The 8,169-nt window shown below is 45.4% G+C and overlaps 1 long non-coding RNA gene across 1 annotated transcript in view; it reads right to left on the bottom strand.

The window, feature by feature from the left end:
• The window catches only part of LOC309650459, a 369,298-nt gene that overhangs the window by 142,054 nt on the left and 219,075 nt on the right, over positions 1-8,169 (bottom strand). The window lies entirely within an intron of this gene.

The following is an 8,169-nucleotide window of genomic DNA, read 5'->3' as shown; positions in this document are numbered from 1 at the left end:
TTAACTAGTCAACAAAAGAGTGTCCTGGCCATTATCTTGAGATGGAGAGGGAGGTGACGAAGCATTAGTTTGAGAAATCTGGAGCCCTGACTTTCTTGTTCTAACTTTCTGTGCATTTTTGAAAGGGTGTGGATTTGGGCACCTTTTGTGAACTAACTTCAGTTCCCTCCATCCAGATCTGCCTAATTGAACTATAAGAAAGCAATTCCATTTTCTCCACCCCAGGGACTGAACAAATGGAAATGACTCCCAGGCAGTCAGCCAGCTGGTCACTGTAGAGACTTTTACAGAAACTTTTGAATGATGTGAAACATGATGTTATGCATCAGGTTGAGCCAACTATAGCTCTGCATTCCTTCTGGGGTTTTCCCTGACGTGACTGAAGTTAGGCCTTCGACTAACTGTATTGTCCTGGTCACAGCTCCTCACCTTTATTTCTCCTTTGATAAAATGAAGATGAAACTATAGTCCCCCTCCTTCTCCCGTATCACCATTTCGATATGATGTCTCTTGGACTCATAAGCCTTTGCCCCGTAAGAATCAGATGTGACATTAAGACAAAGTCTAGAATAGAAATATAGGACTTCCCTGGTGGGGCAGTGGTTAAGAATCCGCCTGCCAGTGCAGGGGACAAGGGTTGGATCCCTGGTCTGGGGAGTTCCCACATGCCCCGGAGCAACTAAGCCCGTGTACCACAACTACTGAGCCCACATGCCGCAACTACTGAAGCCTGCGTGCCTAGAGCCCGTACTTCGCAACAAGAGAAGCCAGGGCCATGAGAAGCCCGTGCACCACAATGAAGAGTAGCCCCCGCTCACCGCAACTAGAGAAAGCCCCCGCGCAGCAACGAAGACCCAACGCAGCCAAAAAATAAATAAATGAATGAATGAATAGAAATATAATGGGGAGACAGTAACACAGTTTTTCTGGCAGATATCCTTCCTGCAAAATTTCTGTTGCTCCCGAGATAGTTCCAGTGAAGAATTGCAGTTTCATTTGTTTTATACTAGTCAGCTCTTAATTAAGCACATGAATGGAGAGGAGCAGTGGTGCACATAACCCAAATCAGTGAATACCATTTTCTGGTGAATTACCCACCCCTTTGCCCCTGCTACCCCGAGGGTTACCGTGATTATCAACAGCAGCAGGAGCCCTTCCACGGGCTTGGTGAAAAAAAACAGTTGAGGTGTTAATGATCCTTTTTGCTGGATGTAAAACAAAGCATCTTTAACCACTGTTCATTATCCCCAGCTGCTCTTACCAAGGCTTTGAAGGGGAAATTATGCTCCAGGCATCTACGAGTGGTAAAGGAAACAGTCATTCTTATATAATCCAGTCATCACCCCAGCCTTTCCCCTCTATACCTCTTACACCCACAGATTTTAAAGCTGTAAAATTCCTGCAAGAAATAACAGCTTGTGGGAGCAAAATGGTATCTACATCTAAATTGGATTTTAGAATATTTGTACTTGTTATGGCAACAAGTTTTCCTTCCTAGTTCATTTTCTCTTTTCTAATATTAATATGTTTTTGCATTACCTTAGCACACTTACTAAGCAGTGGGAAAAAAAGTCACCCATGAGTGTGAGTGGTGAAGGAAAGCTAACCTAAAATCAGAGAAGGGAGAGTTGGCAAGATATTTGGTAAACTTAGGCCCCTAAGAACACCTGTAGCTTTAGCCCTTTTGCCTTGTCTTGCTAAAAATTGGGATGAAATGGAACTGCCTTGATGTTTAAATATGATCCTGTGATCCGAGTGATTTTCTACAGTGGCTGTGGATTGCACTGAGCTAAGCACTCTCTAACCTGGTCTCCTAGCAACAAATGCTAATGAGATGGTAGGCTGTGGCTAAAAGATGCCATCCATTACCTAGGGAAAACAGCAAAATGGACTCAGCATAACATAGAGATCAAACCGGAAGAGATAGCACCTAATTCCCCTGAGTTAACCAACAACAGGCCACAAGCTCGGGGAAATTACAGAGATCTCCTTAATTGATCTCATATAAATATTAAAATAATGGCTTTATAAGCATGTAGTGCTTTATAGTTTAGAATGCATTTCATATAATCCATGTATACTTTCAGTAATCCTTTGAAACTGAGAGCTGTTTTTTTAAAAATTTTATTTATTTATTTTTGGCTGCATTGGGTCTTTGCTATGCCGGCAGGCTTCAGTTGCGGTGAGCGGGGGCTGCTCTTCGTTGCGATGCGCGGGCTTCTCATTGCGGTGGCTTCTCTCGTTGTGGAGCACGGGCTCTAGGCACGTGGGCTTCAGTAGTTGTAGCACGCGGGCTCAGTAGCTGTGGCTCGCAGGCTTAGTTGCTCCACAACATGTGGGATCTTCCCAGACCAGGAATCAAACCCGTGTCCCCTGCATTGGCGGGCAAATTCTTAACCACTGCGCCACCAGGGAAGTCCCTGAAACAGACAGCTATTAACTCCCATTTTTATAGATGAATAAGATGAAACGTGGAGAAATAACCTGCTAAAAGTGGAAACAACCCAAATGTCCATCAATTGATGACTGGGTAAATATGGTATAGCCATACAATAGGATATTATTTGGCAATAAAAAGGAACGAAGTACTGAGATGTCACAACATGGACGAACCTTGAAAACATGCTGTGAAAGAAGCTAGTCACAAAAGATCACATATTGTATGATTCCATTTATATGAAATGTCCAAAATAAGAAAATATTCTATGGAAATAAAATAGATTAGTGTTTTCCTAGGGCTGGGTGTTGGGGGAAATGGAGAATGACTGCTAATGGGTATGGAGATTCTTTCTAGGGTAAAGAAAATGTTCTAAAATTTATTATAGAGATGGTTGCACAACTGTGTGAATATACTAAATACCACTGAATTATACACTTAACAGGTGAATTGTATGCTATGTGAGTTATATCTCAAGTTGGTATGTTTTTAAAAGGTTAAAAGGATGTCTTTTTTTTTGGCCATGCCATGTGGCATGCGGGATCTTAATTCCCCAACCAGGGATCAAACCTGTGCCCCCTGCATGGGGAGCGTGCAGTCTTCACCACCGGACTGCCAGGGAAGTCCCTAGGATGTCTTAAATACAGATACAGAGCAGGTTCAGCACTGTTGACCTTGGTTAAATCACACTTGTCAGTACAACCCCTGCCTCAGCAGTGTTGGGTTCTCCCCCTGTCTTGGGCTGGAGGCAGCGCTTCAGTTGTGATTAGTAGGGTCAGGCCAATTAATGGTAGCCTGCCATCTGGCCAGCAGCATTAGTGGTCTCTGGGAATATCTATTTTGTGGAGATGAATGGACCCAATAAAGTTGGGGGGAAGAGTCACCAGCCCACAAATCCCAGGTAATCATATTAAGGGATCCAGCCTGCTCTGCCTGGCGTTACTACTTTCTCCCTGTGGAAAGAAAGACTGTGCCACCCCGGGGAACTCAGTCTGTCGTTTACGCAGTCAGCCAGCACTTCGTGAGCACCCACAGTGGGCAGAGCTAACGCGGGGCCGGGATTTGTTTTTTTAACAGAAAAGTTCTTCCCTCGAGGGATCTGCAAGATGAATGAAGACATTCTGTCTGCCCTCTGGGAGCCCTCGAACTGCTGGGGGAGAGATTCTCAGGTTTCAGGGGTCTCCTAATCTGTTGGGGAAATGAGATTAACTGCCCAATTTAAGGACACAAAGATAAGGGACATCATCTCGCACACTGAAGACATGAGGGCTATGGGACCTGAGTGTTAATTAAGATGTGAGCAAAGCCCGAGTTAATGATGTCTTATAAGAGTGTGCTTTGGAAGAGGTTGAGGGACAAAAATGGCAGACCAAACTGGCGAGGGTATCCTGAGGGTCTCTACAAAGGGGGAGAGAGAAGCAGCTCCAGAATGCAAAGAACTTTTAAGCAAAAGTACTAGCATATAAAAAGAAACAAGTTTCTGTCCTGAAGGACAGAATCACATCTAACATCCTGAAGCACACTACAGTCTAGTTGAATCACATCTAACAAGCTCATTTGAGTTCAAAAGGGACAGGAGGGAGGGTGGCGGAAGGGTGTCAGTTTTAAGGATATAGGAGTGTCTCAGAGCCCCAGGCTTAAGATTCCCAGCCCTCAGGGCCAGAGTGCTAGGTGACAGGCAGACATCATCCCTTGCCTTTTGTTATCCTGATTCTCTGCCTCCCAGACTGCTTGATGTAAAATGGTTGCTGCTTATCTGAGTTTTTAGGCTACTCTGCTTTAAAAAAAAAAAAAAAAAAGTTTTGAAAGGAAAGGATGGGAATCTCAGTCCAACTCTAGATTCCCTGAGGGAGGGACTTGTTCGGCCCTGCTAGGGTGAACCAATGCACTCACTCCTTGTTCAGTCAACTGTGGCCAGAATGTGCGGTCACCCTGCACCAATCTGGCTGCTCTGAGTCACTGCAAGGATGGGATGGGGGGGTGCGTGGGGAGAGGAAAATACCAGAGAAGATGGTGTGAGCTGAGCATACAACAGATAATTGCAATAACTTATAACAAATGCTGCGGGTGGGAGGATGGGATTCGAATCTGACTAAAAGGTGAGTGGCCTTTAGGTGGAGAAAACTGGGGAGGATGCCATAATAAAGCACAGGATGGGGACTTCCCTGGTGGTCCAGTGGTTAAGACTCTGCACTCCCAATGCAGGGGGCCCAGGTTCGATCCCTAGTCAGGGAACTAGATCCTGCATGCTGCAACTAAAAGAGCCCGCATGCCACAGCTAAAGATCCCGCATGCCACAACGAAGGTCCCGCACGTGGCAACGAAGATCCCGCGTGCCGCAGCTAAGACCCAGCACAGCCAAATAAATAAATAAATAAATAAATAAATTTTTTTAAAAAGGCAAAGGATGGAATACTACCCAGCAATAAAAAGGAACAAACCTGGCACATGCAATAACTTGACTGAAATCTCCACAGAATTAAGCTAAATTTGAAAGCATTTTAAATTACATACTATATATTCTGTTCATTTAACGCTCTTGAAATTTCAAAATTATAGAAATGGAGACTAGGCTACTGATGCTAGGGGTTAGGTAGAAGGGAGGTGGGGGTGTGATGGCTATGTGAGGAAGGGGTCCTTGTGCTGTATCTTGCTTGACTCTGGTGGTGGATCCACAAACCTACATGTGATAAAAATGCATTGAACCAACTATGTAATGAGAACCAGAAAAATGGGAAATTGAATAAGGTAGGTGAATTGCATCAATGTTGATATCCTGGTTGTGATATTGTACTAAGGTTTTGCAAGATGTTACCACTGAGGGAAGCTGCATTAAAAGGTGCACGTGATCTCTCTATTATTTCTTACAATTGTACATGAATCTACAGTTACCACAAAATTAAAGGTTTATTTTCTAAAAAAGAGCAGGAGCTTCAAAAAGCAGGTCATGACAAGGAAATTGCAACAATCCGTTTGATGAGAGCACAGCGTTCCTATTGGGGCAGAGTGAGAAAGGAGGCTGGAAAGAAGGTTAAATCCAGCCTGGGAAAGGCCTTGTATACCATCCTGAATAGAATAATCCATCCTGAATGGAATAATGGAATAATCTGGACTTGGTCCTATTAAAGGCAGTAGAGAGCTTCTGAGGTCTCTTAATAGGGGAGTGATGTAGTCAAACTTATATTCTAGAATGATCCCTGTGGTTCTAGGTTGTGGAAGCACTGTGGAGAATGGATTGGGTGTAGGGATAATAATCAGGGGAAGCCTGGAGGAAGGGAGACCAGTTAGGAGACCACTACAGTGGTTCAAGAGAGCGCAGGAGGGCCCGGACCAGACAGTGGAGATGCAGAAGGGAGGGAAAACCAGAGCTATTTAGGAGTTGAAGTCAACAGGACTTTTGTGATCAATTAGGTGCCAAAGAATGAGGTTATATTAATTTCCATAACAACACTAACTGGGTGCCTTAAAGCAACAGAAAGTTATTCTTTCACAGTGGCAGATTCTGGAGGCTCTTAGAAGTTCAAGGTGTTGGCAGGACCACACTCCCTCCCGAGGCTGTAGGGGACAGTCTGTTCTTTGAGTGGCTGTTGGCATCCCTTGGCTTGCAGCGTCATGCCAGTCTCTGCCTCCGTGGTCACAATGCCTCCTCTTCTCAGTGTGCCTTCTCCTCCATGTGTCTCTTAAGGGCACTCCTCATTGGATTTAGTACCCACCTAGATAATCCAAGATAAGCTCCTCTCAGGATCCTTAATCACATCTTTCTTCTTATAAGGCAGTGTACTTTATCCATATAAGGTAGTAATTATAAGACGTGGACATCTCTTTTCAACCTGCTACAGAGAGGTAGGGAAGAATAGATGATAACTAGAATTCTGACCCAGACCACCAAGACAGATGATACAGAAGGAAGAGTTGCTCTCAGGCAGAGAGTTTAAGTTTTAAGCATATTGAATCTGAGGGACTTGTAGGGATAGACAGTAGGTGATTGGAGAAATGTTTCTGCAAGAAGATGGGTTGGGGGACTTCCCTGGTGGTCCAGTGGTTAAGAATCCGCCTTCCAATGCAGGGGACATGGGTTCAATCCCTGGTGGGGGAACTAAGATCCCACATGCCATGGGGCAACTAAGCCCGTGCACCACAACTGGAGAGAAGTCCGTGTGCCACAATTAAGACCTGATGCAGGGGCTTCCCTGGTGGTGCAGCGGTTGAGAATCCGCCTGCCAATGCAGGGGACACGGGTTCGAGCCCTGGTCTGGGAAGATCCCACATGCCGCGGAGCAACTGGGCTCATGAGCCACAACTGAGCCTGCGCGTCTGGAGCCTGTGCTCCGCAACAAGAGAGCCCGCAATAGTGAGAGGCCCGCGCACCGTGATGAAGAGTGGCCCCCGCTTGCCACAGCTAGAGAAAGCCCTCGCGCAGAAACGAAGACCCAACACAACCAACAACAAAAAAAAAAGACCTGATGCAGCCAAATAAATAAATAAGAAGATGGGTTGGAGCTGCAAGTTGTTACTGACACAGGGCGGTGTAGCTGCAGCCATGGGAATGAGTGTGCTAACCCGAGGGTCAGTTGAGGACAGCCCTGAATAACATCAACTTTAGGGGCTAGGCAGCCATCCAAGAAGCAAAAGAAAGCTGCCACCTGAAAGCCAAGCGGTAAAACAGCTTCAGAAAATGAGTTCAATAGTGTCAAATACTAGCAGGTAAATTAGGTGCAAAGGAATCATTAACAAAGGAAAAGAAAAACATATGGAAAGAAGACGTGCAAGTGAAGTATAAGGTGATGGAGGCCTAACTAATTTAGTCAGTTTTAGCTATATCAGTAGGGCTGGAAAGAAACCTTTGATTTCAGGAACTAAACGTTGACAGACAGATGCGCTTCTTTTCTCTCTTTTTAAAAACCAGTATTTGCTCATTAAAGAACATTTGAAATGCATGAAATAGAAATAAAATAAATATAGTTCCATCAAGCAATCACTATTAACATTTCCATCCAGTTCTTCCTATGCACAGGTGACCTTAAAAAAAAAAAAAGTTTTATTATTTATACGTGTGTGCTCATGTGTGTGCATAGCCACCTGCCTTGATTCCAAACATGAGGATCCTTCTCTAAATCCTCCTGGAGGATCTCTCTCCAGGTAGGGAGACTGAGTTCTGGACCTTGGTGAGGCTCCCCCAGGGCGAGCTGCAGGAGCCTCGGCCTCCCAACCTGGGCCATCTTCCTGCACCTCCTCCCGCAGAAGCTGCTGCACTGGTTTGGCCTGGACAAACACCAGGCACTTTTCTCTGGGTCAGTATTTCACATCCGTTGTCAGAGGCTAATCCTTCCTCAACATCTACTCCCTGGGATGTTGTTCTCTGCCCCGCTACCTCTGATACCACCTGGTCTCTCTACAAGCCCCCGAGGCAGAGGTGCTTTCTCCACCTTACTGCTTCTTGGTGTTGATCCTCCTCTCCTTTTTGAATCCTATACCCTTTGCCTGAGCCAATAATCTCCCGCCGATTACTAGAAGAAGGCCCCTCCATCTGGAAGCCTTCTCTGATTACTGAACACACAGGTGCCTGGTAGATGCTTGTTGCCTCCTATTGAATTCGGTGACCCCTGCCTAGTCTTCAGCCAGCACAATCTAGTCCCTAGAGTGTGCCATCCCCTCCGTGCTTTTGTAGTGAAATGGTCGATTCCCCAAGTCAATTCCCCAGAATCTGCCAGGGGGCCCAGAACACATTCTGA

This window comes from Balaenoptera physalus (assembly GCF_965194825.1).
Source record: "Balaenoptera physalus genome assembly, chromosome: 20".
NCBI classification, from domain to species: domain Eukaryota; kingdom Metazoa; phylum Chordata; class Mammalia; order Artiodactyla; family Balaenopteridae; genus Balaenoptera; species Balaenoptera physalus.
Note: the sequence above shows the minus strand (reverse complement) of the source record. Positions and strands in the feature narration are given on the sequence as shown.